Below are 10,966 nucleotides of genomic sequence, written 5' to 3'. Positions count from 1 at the left end.
TAAAAATGTTACCACATATTTACTTAAAATAACATCATCAGTACTCTGGTCATTAATAATGGAACATAATTCCGTTTCTTTTATTAAGACCTGCAGGATGTCTAGTCTCTAAGTTATAAATGCCTCCTGTGTTAGAAGGCGTCTTTTGGTATCCCCACCTCGCTTACAACTTTTTAACTGTTCTATTCCTGATACCACTAGTGATGAGGTGTTACAATTATCCTGGGAGATGAAGTGTGTGGAAGCCATAGAAATACTGCGACTAGTACTATTATTTTAATTAATATCTCTGAGATGTTCTCCAAAGTGCGTTTTAAGCTTCCTCGTAGTGCAGCCTATGTAAATTAAATGACATGTGATGCATTCTATTTTGTATATGACATTGTTCGAATTGCAATTAATAAACTGGTTGATGTTATGTACAAGTGTATCATTTGAGTTATTGAATGTTCTTGTGGGCTGAGCAAATTTACACATTTTGCATGTATTTTTACCGCATTTATAAAAGCCTTTGAAGTTTAGCCAATTCTGCATTGGTGATTTGGATATGAAAGCTCCAGTAGATATTTTAATACCAATATTTGGAACCCGCCTAGACACAATATTGACTCCTGATTCTAAAATTTTAGCTAGAGTATCATCTTCATACAGTAAAGGTATACATTTGTAAATGATATTTTTAATTTAATTTATTTAAATTGTCTGCTATATTGTAGGCATGCAAATGTATCTCTATTCTTTTTTACATCTTGTTTAGGCTCTATGAAATTATCCCTATTTTTAGTGACGGCTATTTCACTACCTCTCCTCAATGACCAATCCGGATAGTTGCGTTTTTTTTTTTTTAAACATAATTTTTTTGTTTGGCAGTTATAAGGGTTAAAATTTGACCAGTGATTTCTCATTTTTACAACAAAATTTTCAAAACAAATTTTTATTATTATTATTATTTATATAGCACCATTAATTCCATGGTGCTGTACATGAGAAAGGGGTTACGTACAGGGTTGTAAATATCATTTACAGTAAACAAATTTACGATGACAGACTGATACAGAGGGGGGAGAGGACCCTGTCCTTGCGGACTTACATTCTGCGGACTTACATTCTAAATTTTTAGGGACCACGTCATATTTAAAGTTACTTTGGGGGGCCTATATGACAGAAAATACCCCAAAGTGACACTATTCTACAAACTGCACCCACAAGGCACTCAGAATAACATTCAAGAAGTTTATTAACCCTTCCGGTGCTTCACAGGAGTTAAAGCAGTGTGGAAGAAAAAAAATGAACATTTAAGTTTTTTTCACAAAATTTTTACTTTAGCTCCAAAATTGTTATTTGCACAAGAGTAACAGGAGAAAATGGACCGTAAAATTTGTGGTGCAATTTCCCTTGAGTATGCAGATAACCCATATGTGGGGGAAATCAACTGGGCGCACGGCAGGGCTCGGAAGGGAAGGAGCACCATTTTACTTTTGAACTGAAAAATGGCTGGAATCGAGAGCGGATGCCATGTCGCGTTTGGAGAGTCCCTGATGTGCCTAAACAGTGGAAACCCCCCACAAATGACCACATTTTGGAAAATCCCCGTAGCGAACTTATCTAGATGTATCATGAGCACCTGGAACCCCCAGGTGCTTCACCAACGTTTATAACATACAGCTGTAAAAATAAAAAATAAAAAAATCACATTTTACCCACAAAAATATATTTTCAGCCCAAAATTTTGTATTTTCACAAGAGAAAACAAGAGAAATTGGGCCAAAAAAGTTGTTGTGACATTTCTTCTGAGTACTTCAATACCCCATATGTGTAGAAAAACCACTGGAAGAGGTGATGTTTTGGAACGCAGACTGTGGGCGTCATGGGCATCATGTTGCATTTGGAGAGACCCTGATGTGCCTAAACAGTAAAAAAAAAAAAACACAAGTGACCCCATTTTGGAAACTACACCCCTCAAGGATCTTATCCATTGGTACAGTGAGCATTTTGAACCTACAGATACTACACAGAATTTGATAATATTAGGAAGTCATATTGAAAAAATATTAATTTTTTTCACGAAAATGTTGTTTTAGCCCCAAATTTGTAATTTTCATAATGGATGAAAGGAGAAAAAATGGACCCCATAATTTGTGGAGCAATTTGTCCAGAATGTGACTATACCCCTATTCTATGTCACATTTGAAGAGCCCCTGACATGTGAAAAGAGCAGAAACCACCCAAAAGTGACCCCATTTGGGAAACTAGACCCCTCAAGGATTTAATTTTGGGGGTTTAATGAGTATTTTGAACCTATGGGTGCCTCACAAAATTTTATGACATTGAGATGTGGAAATATGAGATTTTAGTGGTAAAAATGTAATTTTTGTATTTGCAGCAGAAAACCCCCCAAAAAGAAATCCCATTGTAGAAACTGTACCGCTCAATGAATTCATCTATGGCTGCAATGACAATTTTGTAACATCAACGCCATGCTATAGTCTGGAGAATTGCAAATCTGCCAGTCTAGTAATCAACAATGTGCCCCCATACAGTGTAGTGCCACATTGTGCCCAGCTTGTGCTTCTGGCGATATGCACCTGTAAATTAAGTGCCTTCTCTCCATTACAATAATGCCAAACATGTGGCTGCTTACTGTGCTTTAGGAACAGGAGGGCTCAGGTGGAGTGGAGCAATTGGGAGAATTTGGATTTGGGGGCACAGAATTCACTGAATTTTATTTGAGGGGGCGGGAACCATGTCGTGTTTCCAGAGTCTTTGTTCTACCTGTAACGTGGGAACCCCCTATAGTTCCAGTGACAGATGACGGACCTGAGTGGGGGCTGGATTTGTGCGGGCTAAATTAGGGGTTTTATTAGTAACATTTTGGGGTACATAATATTATTTGGTTGCTGGAACAGAGACCAGTCCAAAGTGACTCCATCTGCCTCATAAATGAGTGGTTCTGTACGAGGTTTTGTCTGAATCGCAGTTTTGGGGAACATACACGGAAACCCCAACGTAAGCAATCAGAGGAGAGTGCAGGATACATATGAGCTGAGGCTTATTCTGATTTTTGGGAGGTAGAATAAACAGACAGCAGTACAAGAATAGTTCTTATTTTTGCACTATTTACCTTGAAGTATAAGGCTATGTGCACACGTTGCGGATTAGGCTTAGGAATTTCTGGTGTGGATTCTGCCTCTCCGCGGTTTTCTTGCGGATTTGCTGCGGTTTTTACCCCTGCGGTTTTCTATAATGGAATGGGTACAAAAACACTGCAGATTCACAAACAAGAAGTGACATGCTACTTCTTTTAAACCGCAGCGTTTCCGCAGCGGATTTTCCGCAAAGTGTGCACAGCATTTTTTTTTTTCTCATTGATTTACCGTATTTTCTGGCGTATAAGACGACTTTTTAACCCCCGAAAATCTTCTTAAAAGTCGGGGGTCGTCTTATACGCCGGGAATCGACTTGTACGCCGGTGTATATGGTGGGTGGGGAGGGGGAGTGATCCTGATGACGAGGGGGCGTCTCACAGGAAAGTGAGTAATCCCCATTACCTTATCCTAGCGGTGCAGCGTGGGGGTGTCAGTGCTGGGAGCGGCGGCGGCTGCTGTGTTCTGGTGCGGCGGCTCCTCTTCTGTGTGGGGCCTCTGTGCTGTGAGGTGGCGGCGGCAGCGGCGTATCTTTATCCAGTTGGGGCTCCTCCGGCATCTCCTTAGCCCTGGAGGCCCCGCCGCAACTCCATCGGTGCAATGTGGTGGCCTCCGGGAAAATGGCCGCTGCTCAGATTCAGATCTCGTGTCCCGAGATTTCGGGACGAGATCTGAATCTGAGCAGCGGCCATTTTCCCGGAGGCCACCGCATCGCACCTATTGAGCTGCCTCCGGGAAAATGGCCGCTGCATTGCACTCATGGAGTTGCGGCGGGGCCTCCAGGGCTAAGGAGATGCCGGAGGAGCCCCAACTGGATAAAGATATGCCGCCGCCACCGCCACCGCCACCGCACAGCACAGAGGCCCCACACAGAAGAGGAGCCGCCGCACCAGAGCACAGCAGCCGCCGCACCAGAGCACAGCAGCCGCCGCACCAGAGCACAGCAGCCGCCGCCGCCACTCCCAGCACTGAGACCCCCACGCTGCACCGCTACGATAAGGTAATGGGGGATACTCACTTTCCTGTGAGACGCCCCCTCGTCATCAGGATCACTCCCCCCCCCCCCCCCAAAAGGCACATATTCACCGGCCCTATAAGACGACATAGGGTGTATAAGAAGACCCCCGACTTTTAAGAAGATTTTATATTTTAACTGGTAAAGTTGGGGGGTCGTCTTATACGCCCAGTCGTCTTATACGCCGGAAAATACGGTACATTGTACTGTAAATCAATTGCGGATCTGCAGCGTTTCTGCACCTCAAAAACGCTGCGGATCCGCAGCAAATCCGCAATGTTTGCACATACCCTAAGTGATGAGGCGGATTTATTCTTCGGGTCGGTGCGATTACAGAGATGCCAGATTTATATAGTGTTTTTAGGTGTTGCTGCTATCACACAATAAAAATGCTTTTTTATAAAAAAAAGTGTGGGGTTTTGTCGGCTTATTCTGGGAGCTGTAACTTTTTTATTTTTTGGTGAACAGAGCTGGATGAGGGGTTATTTTTTTGGTAGGACAATAGCAGATTTTTTTGGCTACAGTTTGGGGTACATAATATTTTTTGATTCACTTCTTATTCAAACTTTTCAGATACAGAATGAACAAAAAAACAGCAATTCGGTTATTGTTTTTATTTTTTGCACCATTCACCAGGCGAAAAAAGTGATTAGACTGATTTGTTCGTTGGGATGGTACAAATACAGAGATACCAGATTTGTATAGTTTTTTTTTTATGATTTGCTATTTTTTACAAACTAAAAACAATATTTTAGCAAAATCAATTTGTTTTGCACAATTTAATTCTGAGAGCTGTAAGTTTTTTATTTTTTGGCAAAGTGAGCCATATTAGTGCTTGTTTTTTGCGGGACGGTTTGGCGTTTTCATTAATATAATTTCTTTTTACCTAGGACTTTTTGATTACTTTTTATTCACTTTTTTGAAAAAGCAACATTTTTGGCTTGCTTTTTATTATGTTTTTTTATGGAATTTGCTAATCAGTAGTGTTGAGCATTCCGATACCGCAAGTATCGGGTATCGGCCGATACTTGCGGTATCGGAATTCCGATACCGGGATTCCGATACTTGCCGCGTATCGGATACCGGAATCGGAAGTTCACAGATTCAAACTGCACAAATTCAGCCAATGAGAATGATTCCAAGTGTGGGCACATCCTGTTCAGCATGGCATGAAACTACTGGCATGGCTGTGATTGGCTGCTGAAATGATGTCATGATGCAGTTTAAAAGTCGCTGGCGCCATTTTGCGCTCACTCTGCTGTTAGTGACAGGACGCTGTTTGCTGACTGAGGGCCAGTTTAGAGATAGCGATTTGCTTCTTTGTGCTTTTCAAAGGCTAATTTAGCAACCGCTGTGTTCACCTACTATTCACCTTGCTTTTGCCTTGTAGCGCTGTTTTCACTGCGATCTGCAAGGTCTGTGTGTGTGTGTGTGTGAGTGCAGCCCACTCTCTAGTCTGAGAGCAGCCACATAGGCCATCCATAGTTGGTTGTATTCAGTTCAGGGAGGGTGGTTCATTGCCTCATACTGTTCTTTTTTTTTTTTTTTTTCCAAGTAGTGTAGTCTGCTGCTAATTTTTTCAAAAAAATTCTATTAGTGTCTTTCCACCCGTCTCCAGCTAATTTGTGGAAAAACACTACATAGGATAACGTAGAGGAGGGTTTTTGGGCCTTGCAGCGCCGTTTACGGCTGTCTGCACGGTCTCCGTGTGACTGCAGCTCGCCCTGTAGTCTGTGAGCAGCCATAGCCTGGTTGTCTCCAGCTCAGGGTTCTTCACTGCGTCATACCGCAAAATCAATTTTCATTTTGTTTTAAGTAGTGCAGCCTGCTGCACATTTTTTCAAAAAATTCCTATTAGTGTCTTTCCACCCGTCTCCAGCTAACTTGTGGAAAAACACTACATAGGATAACGTAGAGGAGGGTTTTTGGGCCTTGCAGCGCCGTTTACGGCTGTCTGCACGGTCTCCGTGTGACTGCAGCTCTATCTGTTGTCAGTTCAGCCCCCAAAAAATAAATAAATAATAAAGTTCACCAAACACACCAGTGACACCACTTTACATTTGTGTAGGCCACATTAGCTCATATTAAAGTCTAGTCCACACTTTAGAAAATTAGTGTTTCTTATACCTGTTAGGAGTTGTTCAGGAATAAGCACACAAAGCCGTTAGTACTTTCTGCTTATCTTTATCAGTCAACCAAGATGAAGAAGGCAGTGAGTAAGGCACGTGGGCGTGGGCGTGGAGCAGGGAGGGGACGTGGGGATTCTGTGCCTGCTGTGGGCACCGGTGACTCATCAGCACCCACTTTCACCAGGGAACAGTCATTCATGCGCAGCTTTGTCGCAGAGTGCCGTACACCGTGCTGCGTGAAGAACAAATTGAAGCCGTTGTCGGATGGATGGCAGCTAATGCATCAACTTCAATTAGTGCCACATCCTCTCAGACACAGAGCACTGGAGAGCAGCCATCTGTCTCTTCACCACCTGCCAAATTGCCCAGGCAGACAGAGAGCCCAGGACAGGAGCCGTCTCTACTTCTGTTCTCTGAATCTCTTGGCTTGGAAACAGGGGGCCAGCCCAGCAGCATTGGAGAAATGGAAGAAGAGGCAGGGTGCAGTGATGCCCAACAGCTTTTTCTCTCTTCCTCTGAAGAGGCGGGTGGGCCAGTGGCTCCGTTCACCACATCGCAGGCCGCATCAGCTGATGATGACACTCAGGTGCCACTTACTGGTGCGTGCTCTGCTGCTGAGACTACCCAGGAGGAGCAGTTGGGGCAGAGGGTAGTGTAGATGATGAGGTCCTTGACCCATCTTGGCGTGAGGGACAGGAAGGTGGTGGGAGCAGCTCTGAGGAAGAGATTCCCCGTACGGCCCAAAGAGGGAGAGGGAGGGGGAAGACTGCGGATCCTGCAGCCTCCGCTTTGGCACCCGTTAGGAGCATGTCTCTTCCAAAAGCCAAAAAGGGCGCTCCCAAGACTTGCAGTGCCTGGTCCTTTTTTGACACAGTTGTAGATGACATTTGCTATGTCAAATGCAAGGTGTGTCATCAAAAAGTCAAAAGAGGGAAAAATGTCAGCAACCTCAATACCTCCAACAAGTGGAAACATGTGCGCACCAGGCACGCGGCGGAGTTAGAAAAACACACTGAAGAGCTAGGCCAACCAACAGCGGCAGCTACCACCTCTTCAGCTCGTGTTGCCTCTTCCTCCAGCTCACACGCAGCTGGTTCGGCTTCCTCCCAGGAACGCCGTGGAAGAACCTCTGGCCTTGTTGTCCAGAGACCCGCTGTAATTCCACCCGCAGCACCACTTTCCCAGTCATCCACACACTCCCAGCCCAGTCTACAGCCATCGGTAGTACAGGCATGGGAGAAAAGGCGGCCTTTCTCGTCAAACCACCCACGAGCACAGGCTCTGACTGCAGGCATTGCCAAACTTCTGTCACTGGAAATGCTGTCATTCAGGCTGGTGGAGACTGACAGCTTCCGTGACTTGATGTCATTGGCAGTCCCACAGTACAATGTGCCCAGCCGCTTTTACTTCAGCAGGCAAGCCGTCCCTGCCCTGCACAAGCATGTGGAGGGACACATAAAACACGCGCTACTGAACGCCGTCAGTAGCAAGGTCCACCTCACCACCGATGCGTGGACCAGTCAACATGGACAGGGGCGATACCTTTCCCTCACTGCCCATTGGGTTAATGTCGTTGAGCCGGGTACAGATCGTGCGAGTGGCGCAGGATTGCAGGAATCCATTCTGTACGCATTGACTCCTCCTCTTACACCAGTTCCTCAGAATCATCGCTGCAGGAGCCGTCACAGTCCACCTCCACATGGACCCGTGATGAACGTTTACCTGTTACGACCGACATGAGCACAGCCGTGGCCAAACGTCAACAGGCCGTCTTGAAATTAATTTATTTGGGGAATCGAAGCCACACAGCGCAGGAGCTCTGGAATGCTATCAAGCAGGAGAGCGATGTGTGGTTTGTGCCAGCGAATCTCCAGCCAGGCATGGTAGTGTGTGATAATGGCCAAAATCTGGTGGCAGCTCTGGGCCTCGGCAACCTCACTCACATCCCATGTCTGGCACATGTGCTCAATTTGGTAGTGCAGAGTTTTTTGAGGGACTATCCGGATCTTGATGCACTGCTGCACAAGGTCCGCCTAGAGTGTGCTCACTTGCGGCGTTCCAGCATGGCAAAAGCGCGCATTGCGGCTCTGCAGCGCCGACACCGCCTGCCGGAACATCGCATCATATGTGACCTACCTACCAGGTGGAATTCCACGTTACATATGTTGGAGCGGTTGTGTGAGCAGCAGCAAGCTGTAATGGAGTACCAGCTGCATCAGGCGCAAAGAAGTCGCCCTCCGCGCCGTACAGACACTATGAATGACGTCTGCCAGGTTATGCGTCCCTTTGATTTTTCCACGCGGATGGCGAGTGCAGATGATGCACTAGTCAGCATGACTGTCCCCCTTATCTGCCTGCTTGAAAAATCACTGCAAGCGCTAAGGGATGATGTTGTGGAAGAGGTGGAGGATGAGGATTCAGCATTTCCATCATCTTCTGGACAGTCAGCGCTACGTGGTTCCTCACAAACGCGTAGGCAGGGGACAGTTTGTGAGGAGGATGAGGAGGAGTCAATGGAGGAGGAAGACATCCGTCCAGAGGAGGGAGTTACACAATTGTCCAGTACTCAGTGTGTACAGCGAGGGTGGGGTGATGACGAGCGGGCAGAGATCACGCCTCCAGCAGGGGACAGCGTTTCTTGGGCAGTTGGCAGTCTGCAGCACATGGTGGATTACATGCTGCAGTGCCTGAGAAACGACCGCCGCATCGCCCACATTCTCAACATGTCTGATTATTGGGTGTTCACCCTCCTCGATCCTCGCTACCGGGACAACGTAGAAAGCCTCATCACACCGTTGAACCGGGAGCGAAAAATGCGGGAGTACCAAGACACACTGGTGAATTCCGTCATCTTCTCCATTCCAACTGAGAGAAGTGCTGCTAGTGCATTCCAAAGCAGCTCAGTGCGTCCAGGCAGTGGTGGAGGCTCTGCACAAAGAGGGAGCAGAAGCAGTGCCTCTGCCCAAGGCAAGACCAGTATGGCCCAACTGTGGCACAGTTTTCTGTGCCCGCCACAAAAGTCTACACCATCACAGACGGCTCCAGTCAGCAGGAGGCAACGGTTCCGTCAGATGGTGACAGACTACATGTCTTGCCCTCTTGCTGTACTCCCAGACGGCTCTTCACCTTTCAAGTTTTGGGTCTCAAAGCTGGATACATGGCCAGAGCTAAGCCAGTATGCATTGGAGGTGCTGTCTTGCCCTGCGGCCAGTGTATTATCGGAACGTGTCTTTAGTGCTGCAGGTGGTGTACTAACTGACCGTCGCATGCGACTATCCTCCGATAACGTTGACCGGCTTACTTTCCTGAAAATGAACAAGGCCTGGATCTCGCAGGAATTTGCCACTCCTCTTCCTGATTAAATAATTAGGTGACTGTCTACAGTATCCAGGTCTCCTGTTGTGTTCATCTTTCTACCACCTGAACTTTAATTCCTGGGCTCCAACACCGCCAGTTGAGGCTCAGAAGTGCCGTCTGCACAGTCAAAACATACGACCCAGTGTTATTGGGTTTCAGTAACGTCAGCTGATCCCCAGCTGTGTAGCCGGCAATGTGTCCTGCGACCGCCACGCTGACACAACAACTGAAATGTAAGGGAACCTGTCCCCCCCCCCCAAGGCGTTTGTTACTGAAAGAGCCACCTTGTGCAGCAGTAATGCTGCACAAGGAAAAGGTAGCTATTTTTGTTTAGCTCCTTGCACACGCAGAACTTAACACTTATAAAATGTGTCCACTGATACCCTAAAACCGTCCCGGAGGTGGGACTTTCCTTCGTAATATGACGCAGCACAGCCGTCATTCCTACCCCCTTGGCGCCGTGCCCCGGCTCCTCAGCGTTGTTTGATTCCGTCCCGGAGCCTGCGCTGTTATGTTATCCCTTGGCCAGGCACACTTAGCGCTGCCCGTCTTCTGACATCATTTGGTGTCAGGATGGCTGCGCCTGTGCGGCCGCGCTGGCCGAGAGCCCGCCTCACAGTGTCTTCTGATTTAATCCCACTGGGGGCCTGAGATCCATGGACATGCGCAGTGCATATCTGAACCTCCACCTCTCACTCATCTCCCTACGGCTTCTTCAGACTGTGCGGTGTCAGCTGGTCCCTAATAGCATGCCACGGCCGTGACACCGCACAGTCTTAAGAAGCCGTAGGGAGGGGAGTGAGAGGCGAGGATATGCACTGCGCATGGCCATGGATCCCAGGCCCGCGGTGGGATTACATTAGACGACACTGCGAGGCGGGCTCTCGGCCAGCACGTCCGCACAGGCGCAGCCATCCTGACACCGAATGATGTCAGAAGATGGGCAGCGCGAAGTGTGCCTGGCCAAGGGATAACATAACAGCGTAGGCTCCGGGACGGAATCAAACAACGCTGAGGAGCCGGGGCACGGCGCCAAGGGGGTAGGAATGACGGCTGTGCTGCGTCATACTACGAAGGAAAGTCCCACCTCCGGGACGGTCTCACGGTTTCAGGGGACACATTTTATAAGTGTTTATTTCTGTGTTTGCAAGGAGCATAATGAAAAGAGCCACCTTTTCCTTTTGCATCTTTTGTGCTGCACAAGCTGGCTCTTTCAGCTACAAACGCCTTGGGGGGGGTTAAAGGTTCCCTTTCGACTTTCTCCAAACAGGCTTCGGCCTACATTGTGTTCCTCTGCTTTTCCTCCTGTCCCTGGGCTCCAA

Source organism: Ranitomeya variabilis, chromosome 1 (genome assembly GCF_051348905.1).
Source record: "Ranitomeya variabilis isolate aRanVar5 chromosome 1, aRanVar5.hap1, whole genome shotgun sequence".
NCBI lineage: Eukaryota > Metazoa > Chordata > Amphibia > Anura > Dendrobatidae > Ranitomeya > Ranitomeya variabilis.
This window is presented reverse-complemented; position numbering follows the sequence as displayed.